The sequence below is a fragment of the Gopherus evgoodei genome, chromosome 3 (genome assembly GCF_007399415.2).
Source record: "Gopherus evgoodei ecotype Sinaloan lineage chromosome 3, rGopEvg1_v1.p, whole genome shotgun sequence".
Classification (NCBI taxonomy): domain Eukaryota; kingdom Metazoa; phylum Chordata; order Testudines; family Testudinidae; genus Gopherus; species Gopherus evgoodei.
In genome coordinates this window covers 108,202,345-108,224,353 of record NC_044324.1, presented here as the reverse complement: position 1 = coordinate 108,224,353, position 22,009 = coordinate 108,202,345, and the positions used below count along the sequence as shown (strand labels likewise).

Below are 22,009 nucleotides of genomic sequence, written 5' to 3'. Positions count from 1 at the left end.
TATGCTTAATGCATGTTAACCATGGAGAATCATGAAAAATGTATGGCCAGTTGTCCACTCTGACACTACCCACTTCTGCTCTGGTGCCTGTGTATTTGTCGAATGTACTAAGTTAAGTGACTTTCTTCCCGATGCAATATTTCCTTTCCATTTTTTAATATTCTCTTTGCCTCATTCCTCTGTTCACCTTGAATTTTTGTATTTGTTATGTTAATTTGGAATCCCCCTTGGGCAGAGACCTTTATTTTTGTATTGTATTTATTTATTTTTGTGTATAAAGTACCATGCACACCAGCGGACCTATGCTAATAAATAGCAAGCAAACCCAAGTGCTTAGCTATGCAGTGTGCCTGTTCTCTGGAAACGGCTAAATGTTAGGTATCCACGAAAATAGGCAGAGTAAAGGCAATTATTGATTCAGAGATCATGCTAAATACTGAGAGAGAGAGAACTTATAAAAATGAGAGTTTAAATGGTCAAAATAGCATTACAGGTTTGTCCCCTTTTCCCCAGCATAGAGAAGTGTGTCTTGTGCATTAGATGCTTCAGTGCAGTACTAAGCAAGTACAGTGTAGAGGTAGACTGACCTCATATGGCTAGTCAGAATGGATAGGAAGATGACACGTGCTTTGAATATTGTATATATTGTTTAGTACTTGTTCCATTAATCCAATAAGGATATCAGAGCAATAGGTTTGTGGATGTTGGGTTTTGTTTTCCTTTGCCAGAAGCAGGCTGCTTTTTGAGTTGGGAGCAATTGTGACTCCCATATGGCCGATCAGATTTTATAGTCTCTTATCAATGGCCAGTATAACTGGACACCTATGTGGAACAGAGAATAGAGCCCTTTGCTGGAACATCTGTTAAACCATATACCTTGGCTCCAGGTTCAGTTGGAAATAATTGAAACACTAATGAGTCCATCCATCATTGCTGAGCTTGGCATTAATGCCTCATTGGATTGGGCAGAGAGGCTTGTCTTAATTTGCAGTTCGGTGTGTTTTGCCATGGTCCTGGGTGATACCATTTGCTTTGATGAATCTCAGATTAGAAGCACTATTGCATGTGTTTAGAAGTTTAAAATGTAACTGGCAATCCTGTGTGGATTGCCATCAAAGCACTGGCAATTGGGCCAATCTGTCAGCAACAGCATGAAGTGCTGGCTTACTGCCTCCTCAGTTGGCTTGCCAAGCCTGGCAAGTCAGCGCATGGTTTCACCCTTGGAGAGTCTCATCAGCATTAATGCAGTGTGATACATCTCTTCTCTCAGCCAGAGGAAAATGTCATTCCTTGTGGAGTAACAGATAATTAAAGCAATTGCCTGAAAGTAATCTTTGCAGAAGTGAAATTAGAAAACATTATGGAAAATGGAATGCAAATTGCTGTGAAAATTGCAGTGTTATCAAGTGAGGGGCTAACTATGCAGTTGACCTGGTAAGGATCAAACAGCTGACCACATAATGTTATCGTTTTTGGAAAATGTATATACCATAACTCATAATGCTTTGTTTACCGTCTCACTATCAGGTTTTGGTACTGTTGTTGCCATAGAATGTGGTTTGAAACAGTCTTCACTTGCCACAGGGAATTTACCAATCTGACTCATCTTCTCTCTTCGAGTGTCCTCCCCACCATGCTGCATGTACACGCATCTTGAAAGATTCCTTTAAAGAGCTCCACACCTCAGGCATATCCAGTAACATTGTAGTTTTAGCAGATTGGCCTGTCACCTGGAAGCAACATGCCACTGGCATGCAAGAAACCCAGAACTGAGAGCAAACTTTAGAAGTTATGCTTCTGGGATAGCAGGTGGAGAGTCTCAATTGTGACAACACACTTTAAAGTATGGAGAAAGCGTTCCATACAGAGGGAAGAAATGCCCGAAATTGAAAGCAAGAGGCAACAGGAAGCAGTGAATTGTCAGGGAGGAGTAGGAACTCCAGGAAAAAAAAAAAGGCCATGTTCAAATACTTGGCAAAATCTGTCTCCAGAAAATAATACAGGCCTGTGGTTAATTTAGCTTTATTTAGGCCCATTATTATCAGTTTCTTTTTTGTTTCTGAACACATGCTATACTTCTATAGTCTTTCTAATATAACTTTACATTTAAATTTAAGACAGCATTATATTTTAACAGATTTTACTTTGTTTAAATAGGGTGGTTGTGCTTTTTTGGGGTTGAGGGTGGAGACTGAAAGATTTACTATTGTGTATGTAAAATCATTTTTCTACCCCCTATGGAATGACTGTCCCGGGATAGGCTTCATATTTTATTTTAATACTGACCTAAGGCACCCTGCGATCAGTGCAGGTTAAATTGGAATGGAATAAGCTTCCGATTGATGCTACAGAGCATCAGTTGTTGTGTCTAGTGTTTCATATGACCCTGGACTGATAGGTGTCCTAAAGAACATTCAGTATGTTGAGACACATGGGGGCAGCTGCTGATACTCATTCCCTGAAACATGTGGCATTGCAGAACCACAACCTAGATCAGGGGCCAGCAACCTTTCAGAAGCGGTATGCTGAGTCTTCATTTATTCACTCTAATTTAAGGTTTAGCGTGCCAGTAATACGTTTTAACGTTTTTAGAAGGTCTCTTTCTATAAGTCTATAATACGTAACTAAACTATTATTGTATGTAAAGTAAGTAAAGTTTTTAAAATGTTTAAGAAGCTTCATTTAAAATTAAATTAAAATGCAGAGCCCCCCCAGACCAGTGGCCAGGACCCAGGCAGTGTGAGTGCCACTGAAAATCAGCTCGCATGCCGCCTTCGGCACACGTGCTATAGGTTGCCTACCCCGACCTAAATTCTCTGCAGTTTTTATTTGACAGCCACTCATCAAGTTGGTTAATACTTTATTTTTTGTCTAATTTGTGGAGGCTTATCTAACTCGTGATGATGCTACTTATCATTCTGAGGTGTTAAAGAAAAAATATTTTGAGTGGAAAAAAAATGTCTAATGAGGAACTTCAGCAGAGATCCTTGCGAGTGCTGTGTTCTCTGCAAAGGCTGCCATATGGATACTCATAGCCCAGGGAAGCAACAGGTTACCAATACTATCCACCTGTTGCTATTACTGCTTAATAGATTTCATCATAGGTTTTTTATCTTGTTTTCCTTGAATGCAGATATTCATAGTTATGTGCTCAGCCAATAGGATGCCTCATTCAGCTTCTGACAATGATTTGTATCTGTCTTTACTTACAGTATTAATTGCTGTTATTCTTGGTGCTAAGTGTTCTGCAAATTGCTTGCAAATCAATTAATTCCTCTGTTATAAGACAGAGTAGCTTCATCATCTTCCATTTCACGAATTCCTACTCTTCAGGCCATGTATCAGTGTTCAGATTGACTTTCCTAGTAGAACAGACAGCCCTGCCATAACTGTTTACTTTACCAGACAAGGTACACAACCTGATCTTAATTAGTGAAGGTTACTTTTCTGCTGGAAAACCGAGCTTCTGCCTTCCAGTCCATTCTTACTGTATTCCTTAGTGTACTGCTGTTACAGAAAATTACTTTTAAAGATTTCTTGCTTCCTGCTGCTTTATCTTTTTCTCTTGTTAGAAAGTTAATTGACAAAAGTCCCTTTGATGTGTTTTTTCCACTACCACAAATCTTTTCCTGTCTTGAAAGCATTTAATGTCTCTTCTTGTTCTCTTTCACATTGGCACACAGTAGCCTGGTGAAACATGCTTCAGGATGTTGCTGCTGTCCTTCAGACCCAATTCTGCAAATTAGCTGGCACTTGCAATACATTCCACTTTTAAATATTACATCATTCTTCAGCAGATGTCTCCTTCTTCTGCAGACTTTGTGAAGAAAGTTTCTGTTCCAGTTTTCCTGATTGTTCGTGATCTGCTCCTGGTTTTTCTCTATACGCAGTAGTTTTAATTTCTTAACTTACATCTGTCAGATAGGAGACATGCCCGTTCCCACCATACATAATGTGCACACTGAAATTTCCCATTCCACCTTTAGTCTCCCCAACTTTCCTTTTTATTGACAGCTCTTTTCTGGAGTAATGATGCTTCTGAAAGGGAAGTCCAAAGAATATGTAAACATGGAAAGTAGCATTTATCTTTAAACATCTTGTTTCTGTTATCTGTGCTCTTAGCCTTTTCCCCTTATCTTTGAGTTCTTCTTCGAGGTAGGTGTGCGTGCCGCGCGTGCACGTTTGCCGGAAACTTTTTTACCCTAGCAACTCCAGTGGGCCGGCAGGTCGCCCCCTAGAGTGGCGCCACTATGGCACTTAATATATACCCCTGTCGGCCCGCCCGCTCCTCAGTTCCTTCTTACCGCCATGTCGGTTGCTGGAACTGTGGAGTGCGGCTTGCTGTCCTCCACGTACCTAGCTCTCCTGTACACTGTTCGTAGTCATAGTTGTAAGTAGTTTTATAGACAGTTTGAAGTAGTATATTAGTTAGTTGTTTATTATATATAGTTGTTTAACTTGTTCGCGGGTGGGCCGTTGCCCGTCCCGGTGCCCGGCACCGGGCTCATGCCTGGTTCGCCGGGCTTCAAGCAGTGCTCGGCATGCAAGAAGCCGATGCCGACTAGTGATCCCCACGACGCGTGCCTCAAGTGCCTGGGGGAATCGCACATCAGTGAGAAGTGTCGTATATGCAAGGCCTTTAAGCCTCGCACAAAGAAGGAGAGGGATCAAAGACTCCGCACTCTCCTAATGGAAGCGGTACTGACTCTGGCACCGGTGGCGCAACCGGCCACTTCTACTCCGGCACCGGACCGCGCCGGCACCGGCAAGACTCCCCGGCACCATCCATCCCCGGCACCGGGAGCAGATCCAAGACCCTCGATGTCTGCAACACCATCGAGGCAGGCTCGAGTGGAACGCCCGGCACCTACCTTGGCCGCGGCACCGCCTGCAGGGCTGCTGTCGACTCCGGGTCCGGAAGGTCCGTCGAGTCCAGCCCCTCCTAGCTCCCCCTTGAGATCAGGGGTCGAGCTGTTAGTCCCATCTACGCCGGAGACCTTTGCCTCGGAACAGGACTTGATAGCTCTCACGGAGCCGTCGCAGCCTCAGACCACGGCATCCCCGGGACGGGTAACGTCCAGAGGCAAACCGATACTGAGAGCGCTGTCTCCGGAGTCCAGGCACCGATCGCCCCGGAGACATGAACACTCACGCTCGGGGCGCCGCTCGCAGTCCCGGCACCGTTCTCCCCGGCGGTACCGGTCGCACTCGCGGCGCTGATAAGCATCTGCACGGTCCCGGTCTGGCTCCTCTTACCACCGGCACCGAGACTCTAGGAGCCGTTCACCTCGGCGTTCAGCTCCTCAGTCGACCTCCTGGCACCAAGCCGGTGGTAGGTCCCGTTCCCGGTCGACCTCCTGGCACCGCATCAGTGGCAGGTCCCGGTCCCCACTGCCATCCCGGCACCGTGCTGAACGAAGATCGCGGTCCCGCTCTCAGCACCAACCTCGAGGCAGATCTCGATCCGGATCCCGGCACCGACTACCACGCCGTTCCCGGTCCCGATCCCGGCACCTGTACGGGTCGCGGCACCGATCCTCGGTACCGAGGAGAGCGTCGGCGTCGGCATATAGAGAGGTCTATCAAACTGGCTCAGCGCCTCCGTGGCCTTCAAGGGAACCATCCGTGTCCTCTCAGGCAGAGAGCACCTATGCGTTGGGCCAGGACAGACACTCAGCCCTGTTTCAGGACCCTCCGCCTCAGGAACGAGGGCCTCAACAGTGGGGGTTTTGGACCCCATGGGTGTACTGCCAAGCCCAGGGTCCACAACATATCACTCCCCACCCTGCGGCGGAACGCAGGCCACCAGAGTCAACGGTGTCTAGACCCCCTCCCTCCCTGGAAGCAGAAGACAGGTCCAGCCACCAGGACCCAGAGCTCCCTCCAGTGATGGAGGTGCAGCCCCAGACAGAACCCCCCGTGGACGCTCTGTTGCTGGGGGGTTTCCTCGTTGTCTTCCCCGGATGAGGCAGTGGCGGGTACGTCGTCCTCCAGCCCTCCCCCTCTAGATCTTAGGGCACACCAGGACCTCCTCCGACGGCACAAAACCTGGACATTCAAGCAGAGGAGGTCTCTGAAATCGAGGACCCTGTGGTGAGCATCCTCTCCGCCGATGCACCCACCAGAGTGGCCCTGCCTTTTTTCAAGACTATTCAGGCCAACGCCGCTACTATCTGGCAGTCACCGGCCTCCATCCCTCTGACCGCTCGAGGAGTGGAAAGAAAGTACATGGCCCCCCTCGAAGGGCTATGAATACCTGCACGTTCACCCGACACCCTGCTCCCTTGTGGTCCAGTCGGTGAACGACAGGGAGTGCCACGATCAAGAGGCCCCGGCACCCAAGTCTAAGAAGGCGAGACGGATGGACCTCCTGGGCCGCAAGGTCTGTTCAGCGGGGGCGCTACAGCTCAGGGTCTCGAACCAGCAGGCCCTCCTTAGCCGCTACTCCTTTAACTCTTGGGTAGCGGCGGGAAAATTTGCAGAGCTCTTACCACAGGACGCCCGTCAGGAGTTTACCACCATCCTGGATGAGGGCAAAAAGGTAGCGAGGACCTCGCTACAAGCCTCCTTAGATGCTGCGGACTCGGCCGCTCAGACCCTTGCCTCGGGGCTTACGATGCGCCGCATTTCCTGGCTTCAGGTCTCTGGCCTTCCGCCAGAGCTCCAGCATACTATCCAGGACCTCCCCTTCGAAGGGCAGGGCCTGTTTTCCGCTAAAACAGACCCCAGACTAACCCTTAAAGACAATAGGGTCATAATACGGTCTTTGAGGATGCATACACCTGCGACACAGCGCAGGCCATTCCGGCAGCAGAACCAACAACAGCAGAGTCAGCCATATCCTCAGTTCTGTCCGCGGCAGGACCTCACTAGGCGCCGCGGCAGGAACAACCGACGCAGACAGTCGGGTGGCCAAACGGGGCAAAACCAAGGCTCTGCCAAGGCCCCTCCTGGACCCAAGCCTTCATTTTGAAGGTGCACCCGAGGGCGCAGTACCAGTTTCCCCTCCGGATCCTTCCCCTCAGTTTTCCAACCGTCTTTCATTTTTCCTCCCGGCGTGGACCCAAATAACATCGGACCATTGGGTCTTGCGTACTGTGCAGGCCGGTTATCGCCTGCAGTTTTCATCGCCCCCCTCACCCACCCACCATCCTCGTCCCTCTTCAGGGACCCCTCTCACGAGCAATTCCTCCGTCAGGAGGTGCAGACGCTCCTCGTCAAGGGAGCCATAGAGGAGGTTCCAGAGAGTGAGAAGGGCAAGGGGTTTTATTCCCGCTACTTTCTAATCCCCAAGTCCAAGGGGGGCCTCAGGCCTATCCTCGACCTGCGGGAACTCAACAAGTATATGGTAAAGTTGAAGTTCTGCATGGTATCCCTTGGAACCATCATCCCATCCCTGGATCCCGGAGACTGGTACGCCGCCCTCGACATGCAGGATGCTTACTTCCATATCGCCATATTCCCCCAGCACAGGCGTTTCTTCCGCTTTGTGGTCAACCGCCAACATTATCAATTTGCGGTCCTCCCGTTTGGCCTCTCTACAGCCCCGAGGGTGTTCACGAAATGCATGGCAGTCGTCGTCGCACACCTTCGGCGCAGCCGCATTCACATGTTCCCCTACCTCGACGACTGGCTGATCCGGGGCACATCGGAGCTGCAGGTTCGCGACCACGTCCGCAGGATCAGCAGCCTCTTTGCTGCCCTAGGCCTCGTGATCAACGTGGACAAGTCTACTCTGCTCCCCACGCAGAGGATAGAGTTCATCGGGGCCGTTCTGGACTCTACCCTAGCCAAGGCCTTGCTACCCTTGCCCAGGTTCCAGTCGCTGTCGGCCATCATTCTGCGCTTGCAGGCGGCCCCGCTGACCTCTCTAAGAACATGTCTGGCCCTCCTGGGACATATGGTGGCCTGTACGTTCGTGACAGCATATGCCCGACTCCGCATGAGACCCCTTCAATCTTGGCTCATCGCGCAGTACCGGCCGGCCAGACATTCATTGGACACAGTTGTCACCGTTCCCCAAAGGGTACTGGACTCCCTTCGGTGGTGGCTGGACCAGTCTGTAGTCTGTGTGGGGCTCCCGTTTCATCCGCCCCAGCCCTCGGCATCCCTGACTACGGATGCCTCAGATCTGGGCTGGGGGGCACACTGCGGCGCCCGAAGAACTCAGGGCCTGTGGACCCCTCAGGAGCTGGACCTCCACATCAACATACGGGAGTTGAGAGCGGTCCGTCTTGCTTGTCAAGCGTTCGTCCATCACCTTCAAGGTCGTTGTGTCGCGGTGTTCACCGACAACATGACGACCATGTTCTACATCAACAAGCAGGGCGGCACCAGGTCCTCTCCCCTATGTCTCGAGGCGATGCGTCTCTGGGAGTTTTGTATAGCCCATGCCGTTCACCTTTCCGCCTCCTATCTCCCGGGAGTACGAAACACTCTAGCGGATCGACTGAGCAGGTCCTTCCGCTCGCACGAGTGGTCCCTCTGTCCAGACGTCGCCCTCTCACTCTTCCAGAGGTGGGGTCGTCCCCGGATGGACCTCTTCGCATCCAGGGAGAACAGGAAATGTCGAACATTCTGCTCCTTTCAGGGTCAGGAGCCCGGGTCTATAGCGGATGCCTTCCTGATCCCATGGGCGACCCACCAGTTTTACGCGTTCCCTCTCGTTCCGCTGATACACAGGGTCCTCCTCAAGGTGCGCAGAGACAGAGCTCGTGTGATTCTCATAGCTCCAGCGTGGGCCAGACAACATTGTTACCCCATGTTGCTGGACCTCTCAGTAGCCAACCCAGTTGTCCTGCCCCTACATCCGGACCTGATCACCCAGGACCACGGCAGGCTCTGTCACCCAGACCTTCCGTCTCTGCACCTTACGGCATGGCTCCTGCGTGGTTGACAGGCTCAGAGTTACGCTGCTCTACCCCGGTTCAGGAGGTTCTCCTGGGCAGTAGAAAGCCTTCCACCAAGGCTACTTACTCGGCTAAGTGGAAGCGTTTCTCAAGTTGGTATTCGAAGAAAGGTCTTCTCCCCCGGTTCAGGAGGTTCTCCTGGGCAGTAGAAAGCCTTCCACCAAGGCTACTTACTCGGCTAAGTGGAAGCGTTTCTCAAGTTGGTGTTCGAAGAAAGGTCTTCTCCCTATGGAGATTCCCATCACCACTATTCTAGACTACATCTGGTCCCTCAAGGCCCAGGGTCTGGCGTTGTCGTCCCTTCGGGTCCACCTAGCGGCTATCTCCGCGTTTCATCCTGGAGGGGACGGATGTTCCGTCTTCTCCCACCCTATGGTGGCGAGATTCCTGAAGGGACTGGAACGTCTCTATCCCCAGATCCGCCCTCCTGCCCCTTCATGGGATCTCAACCTGGTCCTAACTCGGCTCATGGGTCCTCCATTTGAGCCGTTAGCTACTTGCTCCCTGCTCTATCTCTCATGGAAGACCGCCTTCCTAGTGGCCGTCACCTCAGCTAGACGGGTGTCAGAACTACGGGCCCTCACGGTAGATCCCCCGTATACGGTCTTCCATAAAGACAAGGTGCAGCTGAGACCACACCCTGCCTTTCTCCCCAAGGTGGTCTCAGCTTTCCACATTAACCAGGAGATCTTCCTCCCCGTCTTTTTCCCAAAGCCCCATTCGTCCCGCAGGGAGCAACAGCTCCACTCGCTAGATGTCCGTTGGGCGCTAGCATTTTATGTGGACAGGACCAAACCCTTCCGCAAGTCCCCCCAGTTATTCGTGGCGGTAGCAGACCGGGTCAAGGGGCTACCGATTTCCTCGCAGAGGATATCTTCCTGGGTTACCTCTTGTATCAGGACCTGTTATGACCTGGCCCACGTTCCGACGGGCCGTGTGACTGCTCACTCCACCAGAGCACAGGCGTCATCGCTGGCTTTCCTTGCCCGCGTGCCGATCCAAGAGATTTGTAGGGTGGCGACCTGGTCATCGGTCCACACATTCGCTTCCCATTACGCCCTGGTTCAGCAGTCCAGAGATGATGCGGCCTTTGGCTCTGCAGTGCTCCAGGCCGTGACTTCTCACTCCGACCCCACTGCCTAGGTAAGGCTTGGGATTCACCTACCTGGAATGGATATGAGCAATCACTCGAAGAAGAAAAGATGGTTACTCACCTTGTAACTGGTGTTCTTCGAGATGTGTTGCTCATATCCATTCCACACCCGCCCTCCTTCCCCACTGTCGGAGTAGCCGGCAAGAAGGAACTGAGGAGCGGGCGGGCCGGCAGGGGTATATATCAAGTGCCATAGTGGCGCCACTCTAGGGGGTGACCTGCCGGCCCACTGGAGTTGCTAGGGTAAAAAAGTTTCCGGCAAACGTGCATGTGGGCGCGCACACCTACCTGGAATGGATATGAGCAACACATCTCGAAGAACACCAGTTACAAGGTGAGTAACCGTCTTTTCTTCAATTAAGGGGGGCTGATGAATGCTATATTCTGAAGAACTGTTCCACCAAGGGAAGCCTACTAATATCTCTAAACATGTTCATAAAGACTCATTAGCGTTTTTCATTTATTCTGTGCTGCAACACATTACTGTCTCCTATACTACTGCTATATAGGACCATTAACCACTGAAAATACAGTATTAATCCACGTTTCATATTTCTTACTAATCACAGTCTGTTTCATGGTGTGTGGTTTTTAAAATTCCTTGTCACTATACATTCTATCTTTGATGCTGTCTCTGTCACTTCCAGAGCCTCTGTCCCAGTGGATTCTATTAAATAATTCTGCATTCAGGAAGTATAATTTTCTCTCAGACACCTTTTTCTATTTTATGGCACACATTGGTCCAGACACACTAGCTTTAAAGTGGGCAGAGGTGTAAGTGGAGAATTTCCCTGTGCAATGGAATTCTGCTGGTGGAGATGGATCTACTGAATCCTATGCAATGCCTCCCATCCCAGCCTCCATAAGGAGGAGGGAGAGGCATTTTGGGGGCAGGGCATGAGCCAGAAAGGCAGAGGAGGTATAATGACAAGGCAGAGTTCCGCCATGCCCAATCCACCTTTGGTGTACAATCCCAGAAGGACTTTAAGCCAGTGATGTAAGTGGTTGAGCTAGGGCCTGGTGACAGAATCAGGCAACCACAATTGGTTTCCTGTGGCCCACTCCCATCACCATAGCATCTGAGCCCCCTTCAGATGTATTGGAGAATCAGTCATTAGCTTTATTAAACTTAGCTTTATGGCTGTGCTGATAAGGAGTGGCCATGCTCTTGTTGAACTGCTTTATTTATTGGGAAGCTGGGCCTTCCATTGGTTTGCTATAAATCTCTGCCCTTTTCCTGAAAGACCAGTTGTTTGAACTTTATAGGAGAAGGGCTATGTTATAGTGTGTGTGTGTGCTGGGGGGCGGGGGGAGTTATTAGAGAAGCAGGAGAAATTCTACAGAGACAGATAGAGAAGGAGCAAACAGACAAACAACGTGAACGAGCACAGGGTGCCCCTAAGAAAAGCCTAGAGGGAGAGATGTTTGAAAGGGTTTGGTGCTATGAGCAAAGAAACTTCATCCTGTTTGGTTCCTCCTGTGTTCAGAGAGACAAGGACTTTGTAGGTTCTTTATCTGTAGCAAAGATACCTGACTGCATCATTAATTTCTCGTCCTACAGGAAATACCGGCAGGGCCCAGAACTTTTACCTGCTACTTAGGTCAGAAGTGGTAGCACAAATATCTCCTTCACTTTATCGATTGTGATCTAAACAATATAAAAAACAATTTTAAAGTAAAACATGTATGGTGAAAGCACTCATTTATGAGAGAGGATTTATTAAAAGCCTTGAAGTTTCTGCTCACCAGTTGTTTTTTTGAAAGGCAAGTAAAATATTTTGTTCAGTATAGTTGGTTCCTTGTGGTGAGACAAGTGAATAGATTTTGTGCAAGACTGATTAAAATCTCTATGTAGATAGCTTTGCTAAAGCATAATAATAACAACAATATCCCAAAGGTCCTTGTTGGATTGGGGGCTCGTTGTCTTGAGTGCTGTACAAGCATACAATGTGAAAAGTTCCCTGTCCTGACGAGCTTTACAGTCAATGTAGAAAAGACAAAATAGCGCTAGAAAGGCAACATATATGGAAAATGTTGGAAGTACAAAACCAGTTCTTTGCATTTTTTTTCTTTGAGGATTTTTTTATTTCATTTTCCCAAACTATCTGCTACCACCCTGTCCCGTCTCGCAAGCCAGCCTTCCCTGTTATTGCTGTTCAAAATGTTCTCCTTTCATCTTACCCCCACCCTCTAGCAGTTGTATCTTGTTCCAGAATGAACAGGGACCTGAAAGTATTGGACTGTATTGTTTCCAAGTTCTTCAATCCTTTTTTACCACAGAGGTGATGCTTCCAGAGCTGTGATCTCCAGCCACCCACCACTCACTGCTACTACTGTAACCTCTGCAGAATTTCTTTCTCTCTGGGGAGCGCCTGTCTTCTCAGAGTAATGGGGCTGCTGCCCAGTGGAGGAGGGCAATTATAAGAACAACCATACAGGGTCATACCAAAGGTCCATCCAGCCCCGTATCCTGTCTTCCGACAGTGGCCGATGTCAGGTGCCCCAGAGGGAATGAACAGAACAGGTAATCATCAAGTGATCCATCCCGTTACTCATTCCCAGCTTCTGGCACACAGAGGCTAGGGACACCATCCGTGCCTATCCTGGCTAATAGCCATTGAGGGACCTAACCTCCATGAATGTATCTAGTTCTTTTTTTGAACCCTGTTATAGTCTTGGCCTTCACAACATCCTCTGGCAAGGAGTTCCACAGGTTGACTGTGTGTTGTATGAAAAAAATACTTCCCTTTGCTTGTTTTAAACCTGTTGCCTATTAATTTCATTTGGTGGCCCCTACTTCTTGTGTTATGAGAAGGAGTAAATAACACTTCCTTATTTACTTTCTCCACACTAGTCATGATTTTATAGACCTCTGTTATATGTCATCTCTTTCCAAGCTGAGAAGTCCCAGTCTTACTAATCTCTCCTCATACAGCAGCAATTCCATACCTCTAATTGTTTTTGTTGCCCCTTTCTGAACCTTTTCCAAGCCCGCTATATCTTTTTTTTGAGATGGGGCCACCACATCTGCATGCAGTTTTCAAGATATGGGCGTACCATAGATTTATAAAGAGGCAATGTGATATTTTCTGTCATCTTATCTATCCCTTTCTTAATGATTCCCAACATTCTGTTTGCTTTTTTGACTGCAGTTGGCCACTGAGCGGATGTTTTCCGAGAACTATCCACAATGACTCCAAGATCTCTTTCTTGAGTGGCAACAGCTAATTTAGATCCCATCATTTTACATGTATTTTATATGCTACTGGAGCAGAGATTGGAATCTAGGGAGAGCTGATAATGATTAGCAGTGGTTAGGCTGAAATTACCTACTTGCGTTTCAAGGATGTAAACATCAAGAAAGGAGTATAGTTGTGCTGGATTATCTAAACTGATATGACTCAGAATGATGGTATAAAACCAATAATAGAAAATCTTAAACTGACTGTCAGGACAAAAATTCCTGATATCCGTTGTCCATGTGGGAAAATCATTGAGTTTAAAGAAGTACCAAGTTTTTTACAGAATTTTATAGAAAAATTATATACCTGCTATGAAATTCTATAAAATAACTACTAAATATTATCAGGAAAGAAGTTATTAAATTCTGTAGGTTTATAGCATATATAGGTTTCACACCTATTAAATTCTATACAGCTTATTGATGGGTGAGGTCTGTGGACGTGTCTCCCAGTAGAAGTGAAAGGAGACTCATTGCATCAATGATTTCAAACTAGAAGGGACATAACTGTGCATTGGCATAGGGATGGTATAGTGTTTTTTTTCTTTCATCTTTAATATCTATATAATATCAGCCAAGCTAAACTAAAATAATTTGTAGCCTACATTTATCATATACATGCCCTCGAGACATTCCATCTCAAATCCAGATTGGAATTTTCTCAAAATTTGGGGCTGTTTGGATGTAGGGTTTTGGTTTGGTTGCATGACACTGTTGTGGGTTGGCTTAAACCTCACTGAAACTTCATTTAAGATAGTGTAAGAATCCACTAAGTTCCTTTATGGAAGCAGGTTCCTGAAATAGTAAGGGCCTTTGTGATGATTTGGAAATCTATGTGTACAATTTATGAATTCTTGGGGAGATTGTGAACTCTCAATATGTGTTTTTATCAGACTGCAAACTCCATATGGAGTGTGAGGGCTTGTTGTGTTCCCAGTAGTGTCTTTACCTCCATGTTAGGCTGAAATTCCAAGGTGTAGTGGAGGGTCTATTGAAATACAAATATCCTAGACAATTGACTGGTTCCCAACAAGAAAAAAATTACTGTATTTTCCAGGGAAGAGGTTGATTAGCAATAAGGGCACTTCTGGGGACTGACCAGGAGGTCACCTGACTAAGAATCTGATCTCTTCACTCTCTTCAGCCATTTTCAACTGCTCAGGATGACAGAAGCTGCTGCACAAGCCTTATGAGGCTGGAGGACCCTCCTTACCTGAACACAGATGTCCCCAAAGGACTTAAGAGCTAGAGTGAGGGGCATTGGATTCATGATGTTTGTTGTTTTCTACATGATCTGTTACTTCTGTGTATTTTTCATACTTAAATAAGGCACAATAACATCAGTGCTAAAGTCATGTTGAACGCTCTGCAATGCTATTGTGATGTTTTTTTCCTGAGAACTGGAACAGTTTCCTGGTACTTTCTTTTTTAGAAGTTGCAGCCCCAGGCCCGTCTGGCCTCCCCTCAGTGGTGGTGAAGCGGAACTGCCTCTATCCTCTGACTCTATTAGTGGCTTGATCTATTAGTCGCTGTGGGAGGTGGGCCATGGCAGAGCAATAAGTGAGCAGCTGCTCTTGCCCAGCAGCTTCAAGAGGAAGGGACTGGCCAGCTGTGGCAGCTTGATGGAAGACACTGCTGAGTTAGAGCCAGCTGCTGCGGGATGTGGAACTTGGGGCGTACCAGGCTTCAGATCCTCTCCAGAACTGCCAGGTACACACCTGCCCAGGGGGGAGAGGCAGGACCTAAACCGCTAGCTGCCCGGCTGGCAGAATGACTCAGAGGATAGCCAGGGATATTAGGCTCCTGCTCCGCTCTTACAAGAAGCAGAATGGGCTGCAGCACTCGGAGCTGCTGCTATACCGGTTTCCCAAGGCCAAGTCCTGGCGCTACTCCTGCTGCCTTCTGGGCACCTGCTGGTGCAAGAGCTGCCTGAGCAATCTGGTACTTCTTATTTTACATGCTGTACTTACCACATGTCCCCTGTGAGAGTTAAACTGGAATCCAAAAGGCTCACACCTTCAATGGGATTCTGGGAGAGGGTGTTTTTTTAAAACTATAGGAAGTGTCTGAGTAGCCAGCCCTGAGCTGGGGTGTTAGGCACCTGGGCCACATGATTACAACTCTCTGGAGGGGCAGCATTCCAAAAGCATGTGTACAGACCGCAAGACAGGGATGGTGCCTAGACACTGTTCAGATTATGGAGGTTTAAAATTCCCAGGGATTCAATGGCACAGATATCTGGTGAGTTGCCAGCAAAAGGAGCCCAGACAGATCTGCGACAGCATCCAACCAACCAAAACACAGGGACGTGTGACCACCCAAAACAAAGGCACATGTCAGGCTACTCAGGAATTTGAACTCTGTGACCAGAGGGGCTTCACTGAGTGTGGTTTCAGTGTCAGGGTGGGGAGTGAGAGAGAGAAGTCAGAAAAACACCAGAGAGGGCAGAAAGGAAGGCCGGGATACAGAACAGACACTGGGAACATGGACATGAGAAAAGCAAAAGAGCTTTGGGGCTAATTGCTGACTGGAAAGGGGCTTGGGACTGAGAGTAAAGACACTATCTCAGGCTGTTTGAATCCTGCTGTGTTGTAAATAAACAGGATTACATTTTTTAAAAACCTGACTTCATCACCAGTGTCTCCTCCCAACTGGAACAACCCTCAAGACCCTGATTTTTTGGCTAAATGCTCAAGTCAAAAGGAATAGTAATACAAAGTCCCCAGACACAGTTTGACTTCTCTCAGAAGAGGGAAAAGAGAAGAATTAGTATCTCGCCACAGATTTTTGTGTGTTAGGCAGGATAGAGACTGTTGTCCAATTTAAAGGCAGATTAAAAGCGGTAGTGGTAAGGATGATTATATGCTTCCATTGACTCAAAGAAAAAGCATATGGCATATAAAATGGTTTAACTATCAAGATCCAGAAATGGTCCCGAAATGTATAGAACACTGTGATACAAGTGCCTGCAGCTCTGGAGTAGTTATCAAATGCTTTACAATAGTTGCATTTTTTTTAACCAGCTGCTTATGGCATGTAGTTCTTTGCTATGTCCACCATTATTTTCCAAAAAGGAGAAAAATGCTATCTTAGAGCATGTGGTATTATACTTCTGACCCCTCCGAAGAGATTGATTCAAGGTTATCAAATCAGACAGCAGAGGAGTAAAGGAATCAGGAAGAGTGCAGGGTGCAGCCAATCCTTATTAGCATAAATCCACACTAATTTTAAATTGAGTTTTTGAAACCTAATTGAGCAGAATTTTCGAGCTCTGTTCAGAGTGAGCGACACATAAATTGAAACAATATAGCTACCATGAACCTTCTAATGAGCAGCGAGCACTGCTGCTTTTCTTTTTGCCCTTTTAAGAGCTCTGACATTAAAAAGAACATTTCAGTTAAGAGATCATTTCAAATCATTTGAACACTGTGACTGGTTAATATGTCCCAGTGCAAGATATATGCTAAGGTGAAGCCAGGGTATTTGCTTCAACTTTTATTTTCTAAGTGGGAGATCACTTTCTGGATGCAGTGTTGACTCCACTGGTGATTAAAATTATTTAAAAATATAGATAGATATACATGGGGATAGGCTTTGCACACCTACTGGAGAAGTTGCATTTACTGCACTCATGTTGAAGAAAAGTAACATTCAGAGATTGTTTCAACCTTTCAAAATCCTCCTTCAATGAAATTTGAGCAAATTAGTTTTTTAAATTCTTTTAACTCCAATGTAATTCTAACTTTTATCCAGGCTGCCATTATCTTATGTCTTATTTACTGCATATTCTCTTCTCTGGTCTCAATAAATGCAATTTTGCCCCTCTTGTGCTGTTCCAAAGTGTTTCAAAGTGCTGTTCCAAAGATCATTTTCCTAGCCCATTTCTTTGCCCATGTCATCCGTCTCTGTGCATACCTCCACTGTGCATACCTCCTTCTCTAAAGTAAACTACTTGTCTTCACTTCAAAGGCCATTCACAGTCTATCTGCACTGTCCTTATCTCTTATATGCTATAAAGAAGTCAACTTCTGCCTCTGATCCGCCAGTGGTGCTGGCCTTCATAGTCCGCTTGTTAAATTTTCAAACTTGGGAGGAGTTACTCATGAACAGCAACAAAGTCACCACACTGTCCTCCTTCAAAACTCTCCTTAAAACTCTTTTGCTGTGATCCCTACAACAACTTGGCAACAGTTAGGCTGCTGATGTCCTGGGACCAGAGCCTATCATGCTGGCCAATATTGTCTTAATATATCTTTGTGCTCCCCCAGGCTGTCTATAGCTGGGGTTCTCAAACTTTTTTTTTTTGCTGGGGCCCCCTTTGAAAATATTTCAGACTGTGACCCCCCCACCCCAGAAAATTACTGTAGTATTGCCACCCTTCTGTGCTGCTGCTGCATTGCCTTCAGAGCTGGTCAGCAGGAGAGTAGCGGCTGCTGACCCGGCTCCCAGCTTTGCAGGCAGCGCTTCCACCAGCAGCAGCACAGAAGTAAGGGTGGCAATACCATGCCTGCTGCAGGGCTCTACCTCTACTATTTGTTTCCTGGCATTTTTCCAGCCCTTCATCTCGCTACCCCCCAGCATTGCACTCTGGGCGGCTGCCTTGCTCTCCTTGTCCTAATTACAACTCTGATCTTGTGACCCCCTGTACAATAACCTTGCGATCTCCTTTTGGGTCCAGACCCCCAGTTTGAGAAACACTGGTCTATGGTCACATCTTTTCTCTTATATTTAGATTGAGAGTTGTAGGGTAGGGACTGTCTTTTTGTTGTTTGTGTGTTCAGTGCCCAGTACAATGTGGTCTTGGTCCTGTGTGCTCCTGCAATACAAACAATAATTAATAAATGATTGTTAGTAAAAAGTAGTAGTATACTTTTAAAAAAAAAATCTTCAGTCATGGAGGGTCTGTCAAGGGCTGCATAGTCCATGGCACTGTGGATGCAACAGGAGCCTGTAGTTTTTAGGTTGCCTGAGCTTAAAGCTCAGGAGAACACTTTCAAGGATAATTTAAAAGGACACATTTTGAGTTGGGTAATTTGACTTTGTTAATACTGTTATGGGGATCCTGTTTTAGAGATCTAAAACACAGTGGCGGCCTAAAGGAACTGTATAAAGGAGACAGACACCAGCCATTCTTGAAACAGTCTAAATCCTGGAAGATAAGGGAGCGATAACTCATTAATGCAGTCAGCACAGACAATTCTAGGTTTTGTTGTGAACAGTAAATAAAATTAAGCTAATTAAATTTCTGTGTATTGATAGTGAGGCAATTCCATAACTGTTTTAAAGTGCTTCATTATTCAATTTAAAATTAAGAGCCCAGTTAATTGTGTTTTCTAGCATTGAACATGCGGAGCAGCTTTAATAAGGGAGCTGTAACATTTGGAGACTAATTTGTTTTACAGTACAGGCTATGTAAAGTTCTTCACTGTCAAGGAGAATGAGTTTGGAGCATTAGAATTTAAAAACATTGGAGTCAAAATAAAGGAAATGCTTTAATATAAGGAAATTCTACTTTTGAAGCGAAAAATGCATTGCATTTTCAGAAACCTGTATTTAGAGTATTTTTTTAAAGGGGATTAGTCAGTTGTATTCTGCAGTAAAATCCCTCTACTGGAGAAATCAATAGCATTCGGGGAAAGGTGAAGAACATTTTTTAAAAGCATATTTTAACAAGAAATGTTAAATCCTTTTATTTTTCCTCTTCTACTGCCATCCAACACTTTGCAGGAATAGACTCATTGAATTAGTTGAGTTGCCTTGCAGTCTTCTGTAATACTGTATTTCAAAATTTCAGTCTTTTAGTCAACATAATCTACACTTTTGTCATCTTTAGTGTTTCTTAACAAATGGCTGACAAGTGTGTGCGTGCTGGGAAAGAACATGATTTTCCTTCCCCTTCCTTCTCCCTGGGCTGATGATCAGAACATAGATTGTAAGGAAGCTTCGACAAGTAGAAAGGAAGGAAACTGCAGCGTAATTTATTTATTTTAGAAAGCTTGGATCTGCCGACTTAAAAATAATTTATCATTGTGTAGACTATCAAGACATTCGTTTTAAGTCTATGATTTAAACTGAGGAAATAAACAGCTAGAAAATCTTGCTTTCAAATGTAATGAGCTAGCTAAGAGGAGGAAAGAGATACATATTGCATAGTGCCAGGGTAGGCTCCAGGTACTAGCTCAGGAAGCAGGTGCTTGGGGCGGCCAATGGGAAGGGGCAGCATGTCGGGCTCTTCAGCAGCAATTTGGGGGCTAGTCTCTCTTGGAGGGAAGGACTTGCTGCCGAAGAAGAAAGGAGCATGGTGGAGCTGCTGCCAATCACGATTGCGGCTCCCCTCCACCCCTGCCGCTTGGGGTGGCAAAAACCCTGGAGCCGGCCCTGCATGGTGCTTTTACTGTAGCTTGATAGTAGTGAAGCCTTTAAGTGTGTAATAGCTGTTCGGTATTGTAAGCTTTAGTAATACTGTTGATAGTTTGCATTTCGATGGTGCCTTCCATCTGCAGGTCTCTTTGAAAACATTAGCAAACTAAGCCTAACTTCACCTTTGTGAGATGGGTATTCTCCACCTTTGACAGATGGGAAAACTGAGTCACAAAGAACCTATGATGTACCAAAGGCCATCTAGTGAGTCAGTCACAGAATTGGCAATAGAATCCAGCTCTCCTGACATCCAGTCCTATGCTCTTACCACATGATACAATTTCAGATGACTATCATATAAGAAAGGGATGTTTGAGATTTGTGTTAATGTAAGAGATGGCGGCTTTAAAAAGAGGAGGTATCTGAGTATATTTTTGTAATATTTCAGATCAGAGTTCTCTCTTCTGCTGGAGATGCGTTTTTTTTCTATTTCATTTGGCACTATTTCCTAAGTTTCTTCTGCAATCAGAGCCATGCCTGTGGGGGTAGTTGGAGGTTTTACAGTTGACTCAATGCCATCTCTGACATAACAGCAGAAAAGGAAATTAAAATTGGTCTTCTCAGTATAAACTTTTATCATGAAATAAGGGAGAGTCAGTCCAATAAAATTGCTGTTGATAAAGATGATGGAATGTTCTTCACACTGGAATTTTCTTGGATTGAGGGGAGCGGAAAACTGTCAGGAGCATATAAATGGTAGCTTTCAGACAAGATTGTAATGGAGTGTGGGAAATGGTGCATTTTGACTGCTATAAGACAGAAAAAACTAAGATTCATGTTTCAATGCGTTAATGGTTAAAAATGAATAGTTTTACAGTGAGTCTGACGCAGCACTAACAGCTGGCTAATTTATAGCGGTATGTTTTTTCATTAGGAGAGGGCAGCTCTTTATAGAGAACCTAACCCCGTACTAAGACCATAAATGTTAGATGTAAAATGAAATGATTTAGTACATGCCAGTAGCCCAAAAAACATACATATGCAGCTTTGACTCATTACACACCTCCCCTTTTTTTTTTTTTGCCAGAAGCTTTAAATTTATTAAATTCCAATTTGCTGCCTTTAGCAATATTGCTTCGTGCTCAGAAATTCTGAGTTTAAGTTTTGGGTGGTATTTCTTATTCCTGGGGTTGATTGGGAAGTTGTACATTTCTACCTGAGGGGGGGATTTGATAGGAGTAGGCAATGCTGTTGCAGGACAGATAATTGCCTCTGTTGATGAATGAGAAATGATGCTCCCAGTTTCAGAAACAGCTGCATCCACTTGTACTAGGAGAGGGATGCTGTCTGTGGGAAAGAGATGGTAACAGCTCTGCTGGAGCTAGAACTAGTCAATTTTTTTTGAACTTTTGAGTTTTCAATGAAATTTAAAATTTAATTTTCATTGGGGGTGAGGAGATGAACACAAACATTCCTTTGCAATTTTTGCAGTTTTTTGGTCACTCTCATGGAACTGATTTGAATTTTTTTTTATATTCAGGAATGGTGTTGCAGTTTTGACATTTTTCAAAAATTCAAAAATCAGTAAACATATTATGAAAAATTCCTGTTTTCCATTTTTTTTTTACAGCTTTTTTTTTCAACCAGCTCCAATTGGAGGGCGATTGATGTCAGGCAGTGCAATTTCAGGAAGTGGGTGACTGGTGCATAAGAACTAACAGAAAAGGGCAAACCCAGTATCCAGAAAGCTCTTGAAAATCCAGCAACTCTGTGCACAAGTTTTATGTAGAACTTTTGTTTACAATGGACTGATAAATTAATTTTAACTTTACAAAGTTTAGTAAGCTGTCCCAGTGATGCAACTCACACAATGTGATGCTGCTACTTGGAAAGCTAGGATCTCCTGTGAATAGTTCCCATTATTGAACAATGCAAGACGGATGTGACATGCTTGGCCTCTTGGGGTATGTCTACGTTGCAATTAAAAACCTGTTCCATCCGACTAGGGCTTGGGCTAAGGGACTGTTTAATTGCAGTGTAGATTTTTGGGCTTGTGCTGGAGACCAGGCTCTAGGACTGTGCAAGGTGAGAGGGTCCCAGAGCTCAGGGGTCCTTCGTCGAAACCCTGTGAGCCTGCACGAGCTGGCACCGGCCAACCATAGATTTTAACTGTAGTGTAGATATACCTTGGGAGAGGTGGAAGACTCTGAACGTTTCCCAACTCTAGAGGGGAAACTCTTTGCTAGACGCTCCCATCATGGAAAACTCAGCATGGCGAGATTGTGTTTGGATGTTTTAAAATATATTTGTTGGTACTTTTATGTCTTTGTCAAGAGGAAAAACACT

At 46.0% G+C, this 22,009-nt stretch overlaps 1 protein-coding gene across 16 annotated transcripts in view; it reads left to right on the top strand.

Annotated features, from left to right (window-relative positions):
- PTPRK (protein tyrosine phosphatase receptor type K) overlaps positions 1-22,009 on the top strand; it is a 626,320-nt gene that overhangs the window by 314,287 nt on the left and 290,024 nt on the right. The window lies entirely within an intron of this gene.